A 21,828-nucleotide genomic window follows, 5' to 3' on the forward strand; every position below is an offset into this window, starting at 1 on the left:
ACATTAGGTCTTTTAAATAATGCTGTGAACACCGGGAAAAGTTTCCAGGGATCCATTTTTCATGTTCTTTTTGCTACTGCCCAAATGGAAGTGCCTACTTTGCCTCTCCTTTAAATTACATAAATCAAATGTATACAAAGGACTTCACATGCATGAAAAAACACATGCTTCTGCACAAACAGGAATGGCGTACCTATCTTCCCCAGGACCCAGAATGCCGAGTTCAGGCCTGATCTGTCCTCTATGTACTGAGTCCTGTATTATGTCTGATACCTTGTTTCTCCTTCTGTCCTCCTTTTTGACATCTCTGTTTCATCAATACCTCTAACCCACGGAAGCAAAGGACGGGAGAGGGAATACTCATAGCACATATGCACCCTCTCTCCTTGGCAGCATTACCGACCACACTGATGAAATCATCTGTTTGTCTGTACCTGAGCACAAGGACTGTTTCATTCACTTGTGTATCTCCCCCGACTAACACAATAGTAGAAACCCAATAAATGCCAAATACACATGCAAAGATTAAACAAAGCCAGGCAAGTTTACCTTTGTATTGTAACCCTGGTAATAGATTTTGGAGGAAATTCAACTTAAAAAAAATGAACTTAAAGATTCTAGGTTGTGGGGTGCCTGGGTGGCTTAGTCGTTAAGCATCTGCCTTCGGCTCAGGTCATGATCCCAGGATCATGATCGAGTCCCACATCGGGCTCCCTGCTCCACGGGGAGTCTGCTTCTCCCTCTCCCACTCCCCCTGCTTGTGTTCCCTCTCTCGCTGTGTCTCTCTCTGTCAAATAAATAAATAGAATCTTTATTAAAAAAAGATTCTAGGTTGTTTTTAATTCACAATTATCTAATTCATCCTTCCTCAAAAAAAACCTCCTCTTTCTCTCCTTCTCCCCTTCTCTGTCCTTCTCCTTCCCTCTCTCTTTACATACACAGCTTCTATTTAAATCTATGCATGAAATACACTTTTACACTAGTTATTTAGTTACCCTGCTTCATCTCGCTACGAATGTAGCACATACGCGATACCCATAAAAACACAGTGATCCGCCTCTGTTACTCTCCCCACAGAGCCACTGGGACAAGGGGAAAGAGACAGCATGACTGCCACCACCGAATACTCTGCTGTCGGACACAACAAAGCTAAGGTAACATTCTCTTGCATACCAGGAATGCAAACGTTATTCCATGAGATGTATGTCCCAACGTCCTTGATTATTAAATTGTAATTCTAAAGCATTTGACTTTGGCGGGAAAAGATAAGCTAAGACTTTTCCGACTGGTATTTAAAAAGCATGATGGAAACATTTTATTCTTTAATTCTGTTTTTATAAGGAAGACAAATAGGGTCTCCTTTCCCACTGGTTAAGTAACAGAGCAGCCAATCACTCTGAGCCTGATACAATGACTATAAAGCACCCTGCTCCCTTGAAATGCTTGAGTGTTAAGGGATCAGGCTCCAGCTAACTGGGCCTTTCTAATCACCACCAGTCGAAAGCACGGGGGCTTCAGGAACCACCCGTAGTGATGTTATTCTCGTGCTGTGAGGTGTCCCAGACAGAGGGCTCCGAAGAGCTAAACACAGCATCAGCCAGAGTCACGCTCCTCTCCCTGAGACCAAGCAGCAAAGCATAGCTTTTGTCTCCAGAGTCAAATCTGCCTTGCAGAAATGTCTGCAAGAGGAAAGACTGCTACTCTCTGCTGCTCATTTTTCCACAGGCACCTTCTGTCCCCCGACCAGCTACAAGCCACTTCAAGGCAGTTCTGATGCTCCTAACTTTCTTGGCGACCAGATACCGTCCAAAGATGACAGTATTACTTTTCGAAGCAAACAAAGGAAACGTAGTTTTTGAAGCAAACATAGTCACACAACAAAGCAATGAAACAAGGTATGGCCGTGCAACAGAAGAAATGGAAATCCGTAGAAAAGCACACACCAAAGGACAAAAAGATATCTGAAGGTTTTCAACTCTGACTTTTGTTATAATTTTTCATGTTTCAACTTTAATTATTCAGTGACAATTCTGTGATCTGCATGAGTTTAAAAAGTAGACTATTGGAAAACACCTGAGTCACCCAACAAATCATAAACACGCTCTAAACAACCACGAACAATGAGAAGTACTGGTTTCGCGGGGAAGTAGAAATTGTCCTCTCATCAGAAATCAGCCCTTAAGAGACTGAAGAAACATGCTGCTCCTTTTAAGCAGAAGTGTTTGGACTTTGCCTTCAAGGTACACCCTGAAGTTCTCTGTGTTTCCATCCCCTGTGCAGGTGTCAGTCCTGATGTTCCAGCTCTTTTCTGGAATACTTTCACTATCTCAAACTCCAGAGCAAAGGCAGATGCCCCCTTGATCATTTTAATGGACTCAAGTTACATCCTTTTTTATGAGCATTCTGTGGCTAATTACATGTGTTAAACCAGATGGGAATGAAACAGCAACACTTTCTTGCTGACCCAGCAATAATGGGTATTATTTTCCTCCAACACACACACACACACACACACACCACACACACACACCCAGGACACCCAGGATCATGCCATCCCTACTCTCAGTAGACAACAGATTAAACAATCTAGACATAGATTAAAATGAATTCAACCCATGTTCTTTTCTACTTGACTGGCAGGCAAGGTAACTAGGCTGTCATTACAAAGTTGTTCTAGAAAGTTTGTTCTAGGTATGGGGGTTCCCCGAGGTCAGGGGATTCACCACCAGGAGAACAAGGATGGCAAAAGATGGTACTGAAGTCCACGTGTGGCTGCTGAGGAGGAACAGGGGAGAGAAGAAAGACAGAAAGAGGAGAAGGGGGTGGTCTGAATTCAGTATTATGCTAGATGGCCTCTCTCTACTCTCTGTCCCATCCTCCCTTCCCTATTGCCCCCACCTTCAATCAAATGCATGAAGCCATTTGACAAACATTACCAACTTTGAGTTTTTTTTTAAGACTCTGGCTGCTAAAATTATTGCATTATTAGGCATTTGCTTATTAATTCTTTCATTTTAAAGAAATAAAATCTTAAGGTCAGCTGTATATGCAAAATAACTATATTAGCATCTCTGGTATAAATACTAGTATCACCAATCCAGAATAAGAAATCATTCTAAATTTAAAACAAAACCTCCCTCGACACTGGTTTCTACTACAGAACATACCCAATAGTCTAATATACTAAAGGCCATGGCACCAGCTGCCAGAATTTAATACCCCTTGGGCTGTTATAAACCCAAACCCCCCTCCTCTTATTTTCCTTTTCTCTTTTCTTTTTCCTTCTTCCCTTGAGAGGGGTGAAAGGACAGGAAGCAGGTGGGGATAGGGCAAGTGACACGGGAATCAACCAGGTTGGACTTTCACAAGTCAGAGCACATTCTTTTTCTAGGAATGTCCTCACAAGAAAAGAAAAAAAAGTGAAAACCTCAAATTCCTAAGTTGTAGTTCAATTCTCTTGCTTATGGAATTAAAAACTCTCTGAACAAAATGGCAGCACTTGTCAGTTTAAAGACTTTGAAGGGGTAAAAACATTTAGTTTCTTTCTTTCCATATCTATTTTCCAAGGCTCTTTTGATTGTAAGAATTCACAGGTTAGTGAGATGCATGTGAATCTAGCCTGACGCTCATCTCTCTGGCATTTAATGCTCTATCCCTTCAGTGAACATCCGGAGAGCTTGGGCAAAGACATCATTGTTTCCCATTAAGTAAGTTTACTGAGATCAGTGGCTCTCTGAGAAGGTAACAGATTCTGAGTAAAATAGGAACTAATAAATTCATTTGAGAACTACTAGGTCAAAAAAAACCACATTTGCTTATAGGAGAACTTCTTGGACAAGTTGTGTGAGGTGCATTGGGAGTTTCTAAGAGAAGGGAATAGTAAATAGTTCCTGGCTTATTCTGACTTATTGGACCATGAATTCCTTTGGGGTTACATATAACTGAGCAGTGTTTTATAGAACACACGTTGAAGACAAAATGGGCCACATATTTACAATCCAATCGTACACATTTGTAAAATATTTTGTCTACATTATTCTATGTAGGCAAATGAAGGTGTGGGGAGCATCATCAAGAGTCTGAGTGACTAGGAGAGGAAGCTGGAGGGAAAGAAAGTTTCTTCCCTTTCTTTGGTCAGGGAAGCTCCCAGTGAGTTCCTAGGCACACAGTTGCCTTCCAACTCAACTTGAGCCCCTCTTTCAGCTTTATTTATTCAACCAGGAATAATCATCATAATAACCACAAAAGCCACTGACTTAGTCCAGACCTTTTGTTTTACACATGAAAGACTGAGGACCAAAGAAGTTATCTACTTTGCCTAAGGTCATTCAGTGAGAAAGCAGCAGAACATGGAAGAGAAAATCCAATATATTCTACCATATCCAACATTCCCCAAAATTGTATTTACTCCAGATACACTATAAATAATTAAAATTATATATGCTTAGATAAAGTAGACAATCTAAATATCTATTTATCTCAGATTAAAATGCTACTCTTTTGATTAAAGTACAGTAAAACCTCTTAACTATACTCTGCAAATTTGGCATTTGGGATAATGCAGCTAGGCCTAGGTAAACATTTCCCTTTCATTATTTATGAAGAAGATACATGTCTAATGTAAATATGATCAGCACTGGAAACATTTAAAATATGATAGACACGGGCGCCTGGGTGGCTCAGTTGGTTAAGCGACTGCCTTCGGCTCAGGTCATGATCCTGGAGTCCCTGGATCGAGTCCCACGTCGGGCTCCCTGCTCAGCAGGGAGTCTGCCTCTCTCTCTGACCCTCCCCCCTCTCATGCTCTCTGTCTCATTCTCTCTCTCAAATAAATAAATAAAATCTTAAAAATAAAATAAAATAAAATAAAATAAAATAAAATAAAATAAAATATGATAGACAAAAGATGATTTTTCAAAAATCTTAACAGTAACCCACCAAAAACTCAAGTTTTTACATCTATTTGTTAAAACATTTTTGTTAACATTGTGTTATTCTTATCTTGATAAATAAATTGGCACTAAAAATATTCTGAGGACAGTCTTAGGTAAACATGTATATTCTCTGCTGTCTCTCCCTATCACCTTCCAGAAGTCATTATTTTGATCCAAGTGGAATCAATTTTTTCTTTTTTTTGAGAGAGAGAGCCAGCCGGGGGGGGAGGGTGAGGGGGGGTAGAAAGAGAGAGAGAGAGAATCTTAAGCAGACTCCACACTCAGCACAGAGACTGACTGACATGGGGCTCGATATCACGATCCTGAGATCATGACCTGAGCTGAACCCAAGAGCTGGACACTTAACTTACTGAGCCACTCAGGCACCCCAGAAAGTGGAATCAACCTTTAAAAGTTAATATATTAAAAGCTATTTCTGACGTCAGTGCTTTTACTCAGTGCTTTACCCTCATCCTCACCTTCATTCTGCAGGATTCAGCTCTGGCATCACCTCTAGGAAGCATTCCCTGGCTCCCAGTCTGGACCACAGCTATCCATTCTCAGTACTTCTCTGATACCTTGTAACCTGTCACTACTCTTTAACATGGCTTCTTAACTCTCTATGGTGTGTCTCATCCTTGAGAGCAAAAGCAGTGCCTTACTCATCTGTGTCTGCCCAATCCTAGTACAGTACCAATTATATAAAGGTGACCAGTAAATGCCTACTGAATGAATAAAATGAATAATCAGTTATGACAAACACAGACCCACCAAGCCCACCTTGTGTCTGAGTTCCTCCCCACTTCTCAGAACCCCTGCCAACTTCTAGGCAATGGTCCTGGGTAATCATATCAATTTGCCATACACTAGAGATTACTCTAATTTAAACTTCGCTAATTTGGCTGGCCTTTCCAAGTCAGTTTTAATTAATGAGTTTTTTCTCTGTTGAGATATTTCACATAGAGTGTTTTTTGGACTGAATTATTCTGATATGTGCCTCATTTCTCTGTCACTTTCCATGGACAGTAAATGACAGAGTTTACAATTTTTAAAACATTTCTGTTAAAGATATTCCTAGGCAGAATATTATAGCCACCTGTTTGCACTCAATCATAACTCCCTTGCTCAACCAAACCTTTTTAAGCTTGGTTCCAGTCCTATTTTTTTTTCTTTCTTTGGGAATAATTTGAGAAAAAAAAATCCACTTAGCCATTTGGAGAGGAGATTGAAAATGATTAAAACATACTCTACATCAAAGGTGTAACTGCTTTTGGCTCAGAATAACCAACATAATTCAAAAATGCATTCAAACTACGTTTCAACTTAGTACCTAGGTTAGTCTTCCTTATAAAATCTGTCTAACCAGCTTAAAGCAAAATAAAATATTTTCTAGCTAAAAAGGACTAGAGCTATCACTTCTGAGTAAATGCAATCAGCATATTTTAGCAGAACATCATGATTATTATAAGACATAATAATAATAAACATTTCTGCCACTGGGGTCCTCCATGCTGCAGAGAAAAGGAGCTTACCCCATGGGTTTGTAGTCTGAATTAAACAAGCAAGATGAATCACGCAAGTTTCACAGGTAAGAGTTCATTAACATTTTATCCCAAGCAGAGAGGGAAAAGGGAAAGAAAATTAAAATCAATATTAACAGCATCAGAATTCACTTCAAACCTTATAGGAGTCATCTGTAATGTGAATATAATTTAAGAGGCTCACACCACCACCAAGCCCAGCCTGATACTCGCTTGCTCTTACAGCTAACCCTAGTAAAAATAGCATATGGGCAGGGTGGATTCTTGCACAGCCTCACACAACCAAGGGCAGACCTGCCTGGAGACAGACGACACAGACCTGCCAGGACACACAGATAAGATGAACTCCAGGGACCCACTCCTGTGTTACGACTCAATAAAGTTCTCTTAAGTTTTTGGTCTTCCCCCTCTCCTTGTGATTAAGTATCCAATGACAGAAAACAGTGAACCTGTATCTACCTCTTACTGAGCTTATTCCTAAGTACGTACTCTCAAATCCTTGTTAATATTCAAACTGATGGATAACAATTTAAGCCTCTAGAATTTACATCCATTTTCATAAAGTTGGTTTCATTTTCTACCAAGTCACTGGAACACATATACCAAATAAGGATGAATGCCCAATCAGCCCCCTACTATTTAAAAAAAATTTAGGGGTGCCTGGGTGGCTCAGTCATTAAGCGTCTGCCTTTGGCTCAGGTCATGATCCCAGGGTCCTGGGATCAAGCCCCGCATCGGGCTCCCGGCTCAGCGGGGAGCCTGCTTCTCCCTCTCCCACTCCCCCTGCTTGTGTTCCCCATCTCGCTGTGTCTGTCAAAAAAAATAAATAAAATCTTTTTAATAAATAAATAAATAAATAAAATTTAAGTCAATTAATTTCCACTGCTAAGCACCAAAGAACCTATATCAAACAGGTGACCTTAAAAAAAAAAAAAAGAATGTGCTATTAGATGAAAGAATACAAAGATGTATTCACCTTAAATCTTACTCCAAGATTTTCATGAGAATCCTCAAAAGAATTAAGTTGGTGGATTCAAAAAGCTCAGAGGGTGAAGCATAGGTTCGAGCAGCACTGCCTATTAATTTGTTTTAGTTTATTGGCCCTCAACACTGGATCCTCTCTGGCCTTCACTCTGCCCAGGAAGGCAAGACAAAGCAAGTTCCCCACGTGTCTATCGGGCTCTGGATGTGGCAAATTCAGCAGCCAGGCTGCTCACAGTGACAGCTCATATCACCAATGCAAATTAGGTCTAACTGCACAGGGCCACAGAGTAAAAGACAGCCCATACCCCATAGGCTGGGCCAGTCACAAGACACACTTCACTATTAACTAGTCCCTTCCTGAAACCCTCCCTTCATACCTGGTAAAAGGTAAACCTCTCTGCAAACTGCACATTTCTACCTAGATGACCAGACCCCATTCTGCACAAAAATTTTATGTATTGTGGGGGATGGGGAATAAAAATATAAGAATTTCATACACCCTAAATAATTGTATACCATCTACACAGGGGAGCAATAACAACAGCAAAATTTAATAAATGGTATGTAAAATACCTTTTGTAGCAAGAAAAGAGCAAAGATAGCAATTGCTATGTGGAAGGTCCAGTAACTATGTGATTGGAAAACACCATCAGCTCAGTTATTTTCCACACAAAGGGCTGAAAGATAATAACCTCTATGCACAAACGAGTCTTGGGCTTTGCAAACATGTCAAAAGCATCAAAAGGCATTAGAGTAAGCCACATCCAATGTGGTGATTTATCCTTCACTTTGTCTGAATGTTCCAAAGAAACACAGAGACCCAGTTTTTCAATGCACCAAAAGCACTGTCCTTTAAAAAGCTTTCTCATCTTTCCTTGTACCAGAGACTTGTTTTCCAACTTCAATTGTTTGGATTACTGATCTTCAGGCTGACCCCTCACCAAGAGGCTCTCTGCATGTTAGACATGAAAAAAAGCTTCAGGGTTATTATAGGCTGAATTGTGTCCTCCAAAATGGTATGTCCAAATGTCCAATGTCCCCCAAAATGTCCAGTACTGTGATCCCGTCCTTATTTGGAAACAGGGTCTTTGAAGCTGTGATCAAGTTAGGAATGAGGTCATTCGGATGGGCTCTAACCCAGTAAGACAGATACCTTCATAAGAAGAGAAGAGACACCTACACATGATGGCAGCACGCCACGTGACCACCCAGGGAGAGGCTGATGTGCTACAGCACATGCTGAGGAGGGCCTCGTACTGCCAGCAAACCATCAGAAGCTAGGAAGAGGCAAAGAAGGATTCTCCCCTACAGGTGTCAAAGGGAGCATGGCTGACCAATCCCTTAATTTCAGACTTCTGGCTCCAGAACTACAAGCTGGCAAATTGTCATTTTAAGCTACCTTGTTTGTGGTTCTTTGTTATAGCAGTCCTAGGAAACTAATGCAAGGGTCATCTCTTCCATTCTTTTACCTTCCAGCTGGACTTCAGGAACATTAATCCTTACGGGTAGACTAAGTTGAAGCCATAGAACCCCCCTGTAAACTATCCCAATGGATAAGATCCCCTGAAACTGGAAATTAGTATCCATAACCCAAAGAGAAATGAAAACACATTACTGCAACCCACCACCTTCAAACCTGAAAGTATCTCTGGAAACTACTGAGGTCACTCTGCCCTCCTCTCCTAAGGAAGTAATCCTGGAGAAGGCAATGAGGCAAATCCAGAAGCACCTGCAGTCAACTTCTGACCCTTGTTATTTGCTTTTCAGAACGCCCAGATCTAAAGGACCTTTAGTAACTTGATGTTCTAGCATGTGCGGGTACAAGCACATAGATGATGGCAGCTCTGTATCATTTTTTAAAAAATATTTTACTTATTTATTTGAGAGAGAGAGAGAGAGAGAGAGCACAAGCAGGGGGAGCAGTAGAGGGAGAGGGAGAAGCAGACTCCCCATTGAGCAGGGAGCCCGATGTGGGTCTCGATCCCAGGACCCTGAGATCCTGACCTGAGCCAAAGGCAGACGCTTAACTGACTGAGCCACCTAGGCGCCCCATTTAATGCAATCACAGCATGCACAACCAGCAACTAGGAAAATGGAATATTCCTGTTGAAAAGACTATAATAAAAATGTGATGCAAAGGAGATTCCAGTTTGCTCTGTTTGGGAAAAAGATATATGATATACATTCACAGGGATAGAGGACAGCTCTGGAAGAATCAAAGAACTTATTGTTACAGCTAGTTATTTTTGTAGAGATCTCATATCATAATTCTACAGATGAGAAAAATCATGTTCAAGGTATATCTTTAGGACACCATTGCCAACCCTGGGCTAGGCAGACTTTCTACCAGACTCCAATCAGTCTGCTTCTCTAACTCCAAAGAAGAGAGTGATAATTATTTGTTCATAATATGCTTTTTGATATCCCAGCTAAAGCCAATTTTGTGTCAGAAAGCAAGCAAGCAAGGCCTACCATTTTAAAGTGGAAAATGGGTTTAGGAAAATAGAGAACATATTCCTATGCTATAAAAATTAATCAAAATACTCATTGTTGAAATGTATCAGAAAGCATGACATTTAAGGTGACAATCTAGTAACTGAGCCTCTAAAGACCACAATTACAACTTGGCTTTTCTGAACAGACATAAAAAATTCCTCGCTGCTATATATAACAAAACGATAATATAATCAATAAAACACATTACAATATTTACCAAACTGAAACAAACAATAAAATTTACTACCAGTCATTTTAAATAATACAGATACTTGTGGAATTGAGAGGCATGAAAGGAAAAAGCAAACTTGGATCAAAAATAAAATGTAAAACATGAAAGGCCACGGAAAAAAATAATTCACAACCTCCCAGGTGGAAGGACAGTTAATACACAAATATCTCATCAACCAGAAGGTCATTCAAGGTGAAGGCTTAAAACAGCACAGAGCTTGCTTTTAGTACTGACCACGCGCCAGACAATGATGGGAAGAATCCTTGCTTCCTCAGCCTTCCAGTAAAAGTACAACATTATAGAAGGTAAAGTGAGCAATAGAGAATGATGATCAAAACCCATTTTCAGAACTAACTCCTTCCATTTTCCTCCTTTTATTGATTTTTTTTTAAAACCCACTTTGCACTCTCTCAGTCAGCTTGGTTGCAGGAAACATTTAATGTACCTTATTGGTTCAATCATACACATTTATACTCGCATAGAAACTTTTGGTACAGTGCATGTATTGAATCTTTTAATTATTAATGTAGGCCAGGAAACCTGAAGAGCTTTATTGTAAGTATTTTTTATTTCTCAAATTATGGCAAGAAAATTATCAGAAATTTTCAGCAAATGAATCACAGTAGTTTGCTTATTTCCTCTAAAAGTGCTAATCAACGGGTTATGTTTCAGAGGTGCAGTCAATAAGAATTTTTTTCTCCAAGTCAGAATTACAACTCATTGGATGAAAATATGTTGTTGCTTTAATTTCTAGAAATATTACTGACATGCCCTTAATTTGTTTCTGGGAATGGCAAGCAAGTGTTCCATTTCAGTGTAGCCATATTCAGAGGACACAGAGCTCATCACAGGGAGCACAGTTTTTCAGGCAAAATGGCCACAAGGTTAAGATCCTGTGCTAACAGTTTTAAAGTAGCATGTATCGTCTGGTGAACTACCTGAAAACATTTGCCTTCATTCTTAACATTTTGTCTCTAGTCCACAGTATGGCCCTCTACTCCCAGGGAAAGACTCATTTTCATCCAGATACTTGGTACTGGGTTAGAAACAGACACTGGGGTGCCTGGGTGGCTCAGTCGTTAAGCGTCTGCCTTTGGCTCAGGTCATGGTCCCGGGGTCCTGGGATCGAGCCCCACATCAGGCTCCCTGCTCAGCAGGAAGCCTGCTTCTCCCTCTCCCACGCCCCCTGCTTGTGTTCCTTCTCTTGCTGTGTCTCTCTCTGTCAAATAAATAAATAAAATCTTAAAAAAAAAAAAAAGCAGACATTAAGGGGACTGTCTGAATGGGAAACTCTGCAGACCCAGCCACAAGGCTATAATGAAAGGTGGTTTGGGGGGCCTTTCACAGGAATGAAAAGGATGTTGCAGTGCCCTTACCAAAGACCGTGGGAAGCAGCAAAGTTTCAAGCTGAAAAAGAAATGAAACACTGGCTTGTCGTCCTTTCCTACGCAAATCCTCACCTCTCCCCCAAATCCCACTTCAGGTAGTTTTACATATCCTCAACTTAAACTTGGATGAATCGGATGCCTGGGTGGCTCAGTCGTTAAGCGTCTGCCTTCAGCTCAGGTCATGATCCCAGGGCCCTGGGATCAAGTCCCACATCGGGCTTCCTGCTCAGTGGGAAGCCTGCTTCTCCCTCTCCCACTCCCCCTGCTTGTGTTCCTGCTCTTGCTGTCTCTCTCTCTGTCAAATAAATAAATAAAAAATCTTAAAAAAAAAAAAAAACTTGGATGAATCAAGTGAACCAGAAGATATGGTCCTAATGCAGGCCATGTCTAATTTCACTCTGCCACAGATTTCTGGTGGAAGGCAGCCTTAGACTTAGAATTTTTTTTTCTGAATGTTGACCAACAAATATTTTCCCCTTGCACCTTGCACTTGCCAACATCATGGCAACGATGTGAGTATTAAAATTGAGTATAACCCCTAAGAAACACCCCCAGAATCATGGATCAAATGTGAAAAAATAATTTAAATTTGTATTGCTATATTTATACCATTGTCCTTTTGGTTTCTCCAGTCCTAGAAAACAGTAGGAAGATCTGCCACTTTTGGCCTAACGGTCCTGAAGATTAACAAAGGGTTACATATCTAGAAGTATTCATAGTAATTACCAGACAGCCTGGGCACTGGACTAGCGACTGATGCAGATTTCCTCAAGCAAATGTTGGTCTGGACCTGTGGGAAATCTCTGCACCACTCGGCAGTGACAATGGATACTTGAATAGTCTGATGGGTTCTACTTTCTTCTGAGCTTCAGTGTTCTGAGCATGGAATGCTCCTTCTATTTGGCTCAGACCTTTACCAAACTATTCTAGATAGGAACTATTCCTCAGAACTAATCTCACCGACCAAGGACACCACCCATTTGCATAAGTTATATACATTACCCAGAACAGATATCTAATATATTTATATACCATGAGTGAAAAGCACGATACAATTCAGTAATTTTTAGTGTATTCACAGAATTGTGAAACCAACACCACAGTCAACCTTAGAACACTTTCGTCACTCCAAAAAGAAGCCCCACACCTCTCAACAGTCACTCCCCAGCCTCCAAACCCCCAGCTCTAGATATTGCATTCTCTGTCTCTGACATACTACATTCTCTGTCTCTATAGATTTTCCTAATCTGGACATTTCCTATAAATGGCATCATGCAATATATGGTGTTTTGTGACTGGCTTCTTTCACTTAGGTATCCCTGAACCCATAAGCTTCATCCCAGTTGTAGCATATGTCAGTACTTCATTTCTTTGTATTGCTAAATAACATTCCATTGTATGAATATACCATATGTTGCTTATCCATTCATCAGGTAATAGACATTTGGGTTGTTTCCACTTATTAGCTATTATAATTAATGCTTTTATGAACATTTGTATACTAGTTTTTATGCAGACATATATTTTCATTTCTTTTGGGTAAATACCTATGAGTAGAATTGCTGGGTTACATGGTAACTCTATGTCTAACCTTTTGAGGAACTGCTCAACTATTTTCTAAAGTAGCTGCACCTTTTTATATTCCACCAGCAGTATATGAGGGTTCCAACTTCTCCATATTTGGAGAATATTGTAATTATCTGTCTTATAATTATCTTTTTGATCACAGCCATCTAAGTTGGTATGAAGTGGTATCCTATTGTGGTTTTGATTTGCATCTCACAGATGACTAATAATACTGAGCATCTTTTTTATTGACCATTTGTATATCTTTTTCAGAGAAATGCCTATTCAGATCCTTTGCTCATTTTTAATTAGGTTATGTCTTTTTATTATTGAGTTTGTAAGAGTTCTTTATATATACTAGATGCAAGTCCCTTATCAGATATATGATTTGCAAATATTTTCTACCATCTTGTGGGTTGTCTTTTCACTTCATTATGATGTGCTTTGAAATACAAACATTTTAAATTTTGATGATGTCCAAATTATCTTTTTTCTTCTGACACTTGTGCTTTTGGTGTCGTATCTTAGAAAGTGTTGCTTAATCCAGGATCATGAAATTTACACCTGTGTCGTCTTCTACGTATTCTATAGTTTTAGCTCTTACATTTAGGTTTTTAATCCATTTTGAATTAATATGCATATCTGGTGTGAGAGAAGGAGGTGTAACTTTATTCTTCTGCAGGTAGAAATCCAGTTGTCCCAGCACCGTTTTTTGAAAAGACTATTCTTTCCCCACTGAACTATCTTGGCACCCTTGTTGAACTAAATTAATTTTAACAGGATTTGTCTAGCTGCTGTATTGAAAATATACTAGATGAGCAAGAGTAGAAACAGAAAGCAATTAGGAGGCTATTGTCATAACCAAGTAAGAGATGATGGTGGCTCAACCATGAGGGGGATAACAGAAGTGGTCAGACGTGGTCAAATTCTGGATATGTTTTGAAAGTTGAGCTGACAGAATCTGCTTAGAGATTGAATGTGGATGTGAGAAACATAGGGCTCAAAGTTGACTCTGATATTTTTGGTTTTGAAGTGGGACAGACTACAATTTTAGTTTGAGGAAGACTGACTTGATCACCCAGACTGCTGTTTTAAAATTAGATAGTAAGGGGATGCGAACAGAAGCAGAGGGATCAGTAAGAAGGCTATGATGATAATCCCTCTTCAGAATTTATTTGAATTGTCATTAGTACTTAAGAGACACGATGACAAAACTCAAACAAACAATTAATTGTCATGACTACAAATCTCAACAAAGGTCGGTAGAGAAGATATTATAGGCTTGGTGGGATTTTAGGCACCCTTCAAATCATACTCCTCTAGAACATTTTCACTGGAAGACAAGAAAGCCTCATTTCCTATTAACTCAGAAATTCTTTCAAGCAGCTTTTGTAGTAGACTCTGTCATAGGTCCAGCTCAGGGGGTTCTCGGGCATAAATCCTCAAGTTCTATTAAAGCCTCTTGAGAAGATGGTCAGGGCACAACTAAAATAGCTCATACCACTGCACTGGGAAAAAAGCACTGCAGCTCTAGTGTCCCTTGAAGAGACTTAATCTTCCCCTGGCCTCAAGAGAGACAGATGAAGCAGGGTAAGTACTGTAACACACAGGGAGGAAAAAGAAGCATTTAAGCTGTCTCTTCCTGCATAAAAACAGGGTGATTTTCTTCTGGATTTAGCAGATTTCCATTCTCTTCTCTCCTAGACAAGATTTCCATGTCAGTGAAAATGTACTGTGTCCATGGGGCACAAGGAATAGCTAGCGTCCCTTTTAAGAGAAAGCATGAGACTTCAAGACTTCTCTAAAAACAGGTTCTGGGCAACCCTGAACTAGTTCTGAGAACCTGTTATACAAACAGACAAAAAGAGCTCAGTTCAAGATCCTAATAAGCCCCTCAAGTCATTTTTTTTTTCAGTGAACCACAGCTAATGAGGAAGCAGTGCCTCTCAGCACTGGAGATATTCAGAGGAAAGGAGGCCAGGGTACCATGTCAAGGATTTCCAAGGCACACAATGGAAAATGTAAATCTGTCCCCAGGCCTGGAGACAAGACAAAGACCAAACGGAATCCTGGAATAGGCTGCTAAGCAGTTATGTGTAGAGGAATGGAAGACATGTGATGAACCACTCCAAGAACGGATAATAAAACAAACAACCCAAATGTAAATATGAAGACTATTTGCTTCAATTAAGTCTAAGCTACAGAAGTGTGAACTTTAATATTTCTTCAGTGTACAGCTCTGCCAGTGCTTTCACCATTATTAAAGTGTGTTTATACAGGGTTTGGCTTTTCATCTATTATGGAAAAATTACATCTTGCCAACAGCACTGCAGAGGCCTAAACACAGTAAATCCTCCACCGACCTTGAACCCAATCTAAAGCAAATAGTCACTCTCCTTGGTGCTGAACTGCCTAACTAAAGCACCGCATAAATGGCTGTGAATATAAATTACACTTACAATGCGTCTTAGCACTTATGGATTACGAACAGGGTACACGTTTTTCCAGAAGGTAGTATCTGTAGAGACATTGCAACATGAAGAAAACTCTTAGAGAGATAATTGGGAAGGCACTCCTTCGCAAATGATGGTCATGTATTTATTGAGCACTTAAGAGTGTGCTGGGTCTTGAGCCTCACAGAGGAGATAGCAAGGCTGCAGACACCTCTGGTCAGAAGGTTTCACAAGAGTGGAGAGGGAAGAAGCTGCTTAACAAAGGATACGCAAGAAGAGAAGCAACTGCAGTAGAAAGCCTGAACTGGTAAAGCATCATGAGACAGGTAACAGAAAGCAGAAGAGCAGAAGACAAAAACATCAGTCAGAATATCAGTATAATGGAAAAGGACATTTCCATTAGAACCACCAAGAAAATGTATCAACATGGAGAAGTGTTTATAAAATGATGCTAAATGAAAAAAGGCAAGATATAATATGATAAATACACTGGGATTAAAATAATGTATACAAAAAGCTGAACTCTGGAAGGGAATAAAGAAAACTTAAAATCACTAGATGAGAGGTGAATTATGGACATATCAGTTTACTTTTGAAATTTCCTTTAATCTTATTGTCAAAACACATACGTACACATACACACTATATTTTTATAGGCAATTAGAGTATATGTGAATATTCACTGCAGCTCTGTGATGGTAAAAGATGATACACAGCTCAAATATCCATCTATAAGGGACAGGTTACATAAGTCCTGGCCTAGACATAAAATGATCTCCTATACCACTTTAGGGGTGCCTGGCTGGCTCAGTCAGTAGAACACACTACTCTTGATCTTGGGATCATGAGTTCGAGCCCCACATTTGGTGTAGAGATTACTTAAAAATAAAAAATCCTCTAAAAAAAGATCTCTTATACCACTTTAAAAATTGAGATATATCTATTCTTATTGATACGAAGATAGGTCTATGAATTATGGCCAAGCAATATTTTTAAAAAGCAATTTGTAGAAAAATATGCATGTTATAATAATATTCATATAAAATAAATATATTAATATATGTAGGTATATACTCAAGAAAGACTTTGGAGTAATAGACCCTAAATGCAGGGAAAATTATAGGATCACATATTTTCATCTCCTATATTAATCTATTTCTGTAATGTCTGCACTTTGTGTAACCTTGTCTTGCATGTGTCATTGGAAAAAAACATTTTATTTTTTTTATTTTTATTTTTTTTAAAGATTTTATTTATTTATTTGAGAGAGAGAGAATGAGAGAGCACATGAGAGGGGGGGAGGGTCAGAGGGAGAATCAGGCTCCCCGCTGAGCAGGGAGCCCGAAGCGGGACTCGATCCCGGGACTCCAGGATCATGACCCGAGCCGAAGGCAGTCACTTAACCAACTGAGCCACCCAGGCGCCCGGAAAAAAACATTTTAAAGAGTACAAATTGAATTAAAAATTTTTGAAACAACTAGGGGGGATATTTATGGGATAAATTTTAGAATTTATCTTTGAGAAATGAGGGGTAAAATCTAAGAGGAGTTTTGAAGAGAAGAGGGTAGATGGGGATAGAGCAGTATATAGAAAGAGTGTAACTAAGGGAATGAAAATAAATGTTCGTGCTAAGCTCTAACATGGGCAAGATTTACCCAATGACCTAAGTTGAGGGATAGCAGAAATGAGAAAACCATCTGAACAGAAAGTTAGGAGAAAGTTTTTGACAGGGTACAAAGGACTCATGGTTCCTCCAGAGTCCTGAGAAAAAGTGATGGGGAATTTCAGAAAGGTAGAAGGGAAGAGGTGGCAAAAACCATGGAAAAAGAGAGGTTGAGAATGAATGGGTGACAGTGAATAAAACAGCACAGAAGAAAAACGGGAGGAGAGCAAACAATTTATAAGGGGACTCGTAACATTTGGCTGAGTTACCAATAGCCAGTCAAGCACAAAGTAATCTGGCTTCAAACCCGTTAACCTGAAACCTGCTTTCTTGCCTCCACATAGCAATCTGAGCCTCAAAATGCAGTTTGTCTGCCCTTAACAAGTTCAGCACATTTCAGTTGAAAATCACCGTTCCTATGTATCACTTTAGTCTGTGTCACCAAGTCTCCGATGTTCCTGGGAATTGGGGCAGCTAATTTGTTCAGGCTGGGAGAGCTGACAAGCGTGTTTGGTACCACTCGGTACAAAAAGTAAAATGATTGGCTCTACTATTTACAAGCACATTAAAATGACTACGTGCTTCAGATTCCTAGTCTAAAAAATGGGTATAATTTCAAAGAACTGCGAGATTCAAATGATAGACAAATGATAACTCAGTGCCTGGGACACAGCAGACACAAAATAAATATTTCTGAGTGAACAAACGAACCAACGTAGTGGGTACCATACAGTTACTGCTACCGTGCACAGAAAGACTGCATGGGAAAGGTCAAATCCTGCTGGATTCTATCTCGGCAGTAAGTTCCAGCCACTTCCTTTTAACATTAAAGTCTCCCATTTACTGCTTCTATTACTGTTACTGGCTTTCATAAGCAAACGTCCTGGGCATCTGTAACCCTTTCTCAATTTTGGAAAGTGTATTTCTGTGCTTTTTGCCTTCTCTCTTTAGAACTATAAAATCTAAAATGGTGTCCTTATACTTCAAGAGCAGGCAAATAACCAACTAATACTATAAAGCCAGGAAGAGTAGAAAGTATTTCTAAGCCTTCCTCAGATCCAGGGCGAAACTGTGGTGCCACTCTCTATGTAGTGGCAGTGAAGGGGATCCCAGATCATCTGGCAATGTTGAGGCAAAACAATTTTGAGGTCCTAGCTGTGAACTGCACATCAAAAAGGATACCTTTTACTTGAAAGGCCTAAGATTAAGCAATACTCTCTAGACTAGAGTTTATTCATGTAGATCCATAGATCCCAAAGAGGTCCATGGACAGAATTCATGAAGGTACTTACACTCAGATGGGAGAACATTAGATCTGTATTTTCACCAACTTCTAGCTAAAATTTAGCATTTGCTTCCGTTATGAATTTGGGCAAAAAATCATGGTAGCATTAGTGGTACTTCTACATTTGTTACAACAGAAGTGATAGATATTTTCATATCTCATTGTAATTGTTGCTGATATTTCAAAATATCGTCTATATCATCACTTACTACCAGTTTAAAATTACAGTGGTCATTATACCCACTGCTAGACCGAATACAATGTGTTAATTAAAAAAGCGTATGTGTTACTACAAAACAAATTTGTTTTAATAACTTAATAACTATAATTGGGACAAGATTGCAATTCATTCAAGGTTCAGAATTGGTTCCTTCTTATTTTATGTATTTTACTTCATGCATTCACATACTTGACTATGTCTTGAGAAGCAGGGCACAGACTCCACCAAACTATGAAAGATGTCCACGACACTAAAAAGGTTAAGAAAACCTGGCTCGAGGTTTTCAATTGTCCAACAATTGAAAGCATTACATAGGCACCAATCCCATTGCTTCAAACGGTTTTAAATGTGAAGACAAATACATTTGAGAATCTGCTACCATTCCGAGATGTAGGGGTTATTTATACTGACTAAAAAGTTTAAAATTAATGGCATGAATTACATAATAGAGCAGCCTATGAATGAAACAAGCCCATTTGAATTCTTTTTATTACCTTTAAGTATAGGGTTAAAAACACAAGTATTTGAGTCAAGGACTTGGCTCTGAATCCTATTTCAAATTTACAATCTGGCCTTGGGCAGGCCAGTAAACCTCTCTAAGCCTCATTTTTCTCATCTACAAAATGTGAATGATAATACCTGCCTCAAAGCATTATTAAAAGGATTAAATAGTATAGCAAAACACTAAATAATACATGAAAAGTACTTAGCACAGTACCTGACATAGTAAGCACTCAATAAATTATAGTAATGGTACTGTTTTATTTTAGTTATTAATGCCATCTAAGTCATAATTTATATTGAGTCTTTAAGATGATTTCTTTAAAAGATTATATAATTAAGAGGCAATATAACACACTGCTTCAGAACACAGACTCCAGCAACAGACTACCTGGGTTTGAACTTTCCTCCACCATTTACAAGCTGTGTAACTCTTAAGTTACTTAATTTCTGAGATTCAGTTTCCAGATCTGTAAAACAGGAAAAATTATAGTATCTACCTAAGAGATTTGTTACAAGGATCAAATTAGTAACCATATGTGAAGCACATTAAAAAGTGCCTGGCACACAGTAAATACTTTGTAATTATCAGCTATTATTGTCATCAATAGTTATATAATGGTTTCTCATCAGGTTAAGGTCAAGAACTCTTTCTCCCTCTCATCTGAATTTCAGTGAAGATTTATTATAAATGAAGTGGAATTAGTCCCATTTAAAGGAAAGTATCTACATGACTATATTTTGATGTCAATAAGAACAAGGCAGGAATAAATTCAGCTACAATTATGTCCTAAGGAGGATAAGAAAGACTCCACTTCCCCTGGTTTTGTAACCAAGTCAGAGCTTACGCAAGAAAGATTCTTCAAGGTTTGAAATACTTCTTTTATGGCAACAGATCTGTGTCATATAGGAACAAACATAACTTTGCTTCTGTACCTTTAAACAGGTGCAGAGAGGGACCTCTGTGGCCCGGGCTGGAGCTCACCTTGGAGAAAGGAGCCATGGAAATGCTGGGCTCAGTGACAACAGCAAGGGCCATGTCAGCATCACGGGAACAGAGATGCACCTGTTTCTCAGCAGGGGACCGGCCTTGCTCCACCTGGCAATTAGTAGGCTTTGACTTAATTTAAAACCTACACAAACCACTGATCTGAGAATGTGAGAATGTGACTGGTGTTATTTTCTGAACTAAGAGTAACAATAAAAACAACAATGATATTAACAAACAAACTTCTCTCCATCTTTTAAGGTAGTTGAGTAATTAGTAACTCAACAATTGGTAATCACAGCAAAATTATAAAGCAGATAAAATTATTCTCACCATCATTTTATTTCACTGTGTAAACTATGAACTGTGAAAGTAAACTGATATGTCCATAATTCACCTCTTATCTAGTGATTTTAAGTTTTCTTTATTTCCTTCCAGAGTTTCACTGTTTTTTACTTAAGAGCTTTAAGAATTCAGGGTTCTTTGCTGAATATAATACTAACCCTCCCAGCATGGAAGATAAAGAATACTAAAACCAAGTTATGGTACATATGGCAATAATTCTAACATACAGTAAAATTAATGCTCATCACCATCCCTGGTACCCAACAAAAATGTAAGTGCTAGATCTGATTTTTTTAAAATAATGATCAAAAGATTAGTAAACCACCAGTGTTAAAAGTCAGAGGCAATAAATCTTTAGTTTTTTCCAGATGCACACAGAGGTATCCTTTGGAGATTTAGCTTTCCAACGCATATGGCTAAAGATCTGTTTCCAGGAGGAAAAAAAAAAAAAACAAGAAGTTTTTCCCACCAGGAAAGCAAAATTTGGCATACTCCGGATTTAGTGACCAGAGATTATCAGGTAGTAGAAATATTTACAGTGGAATCAAGGCAGATCAGGGGGGTTCTCCTCTTTAATGCTCTACTCATGCCAGTATCATTATTTCCAACATCCCTTAATGGGGTCCAAAGTAAAACATTCCAGCTGAGGATTAACAGTTGCCCTTGCAATGCTGACTTGTAATACCACAAGGAGCTTTCAAAGCACCCCAGGGAGAGGTGGGCCTTTTCTTTAGTGCTTGGACCACTGGAGCTAAACCACACTGAGATGCCCTCCAAATATCCAGGCTGCTGAGCTTGGTTCTCAACTCCACTCAAGCGATTCTGCAGTGGAGCACTCTGACAATTTAGATGAAGGCAAGACATCTGATCTAGAATCTTTGGTCAAAAAAGCCTTGGAAAAAGATTGCTGAATGTGCCCTCTTCATCAGCAGGTGGGGTAAGGAGAAGACAGGAAAGAAAGTCAAGAATGTATATCCATGTGTATGCATCCACACAGGTGGCATTTGGTACCAAATTTCCATGTGATCAAATTTCTTTCAGGCCCATTCAAAATAAAATACTTTCATAGGAAGTGTTCATATAGAACCTTTAACAATGGAAAATTCTCTTACTATTTAACTAAAATTCTACATATCTTTAATTATCATAGTTAAGTGCTCATTCTAGTATGAGAACAATCTTTCTTAAAATAAATATGGCTTGTCTCTGCCCAGATTGAACACCTTAAGTGG

At 39.2% G+C, this 21,828-nt stretch overlaps 1 protein-coding gene across 2 annotated transcripts in view; it reads right to left on the reverse strand.

Annotated features, from left to right (window-relative positions):
- ENOX1 (ecto-NOX disulfide-thiol exchanger 1) overlaps positions 1 to 21,828 on the reverse strand; it is a 551,749-nt gene that overhangs the window by 488,977 nt on the left and 40,944 nt on the right. The window lies entirely within an intron of this gene.

This window comes from Mirounga leonina, unplaced genomic scaffold (genome assembly GCF_011800145.1).
Source record: "Mirounga leonina isolate KUSES-001 unplaced genomic scaffold, KU_Mleo_1.0 Mir_127, whole genome shotgun sequence".
NCBI lineage: Eukaryota > Metazoa > Chordata > Mammalia > Carnivora > Phocidae > Mirounga > Mirounga leonina.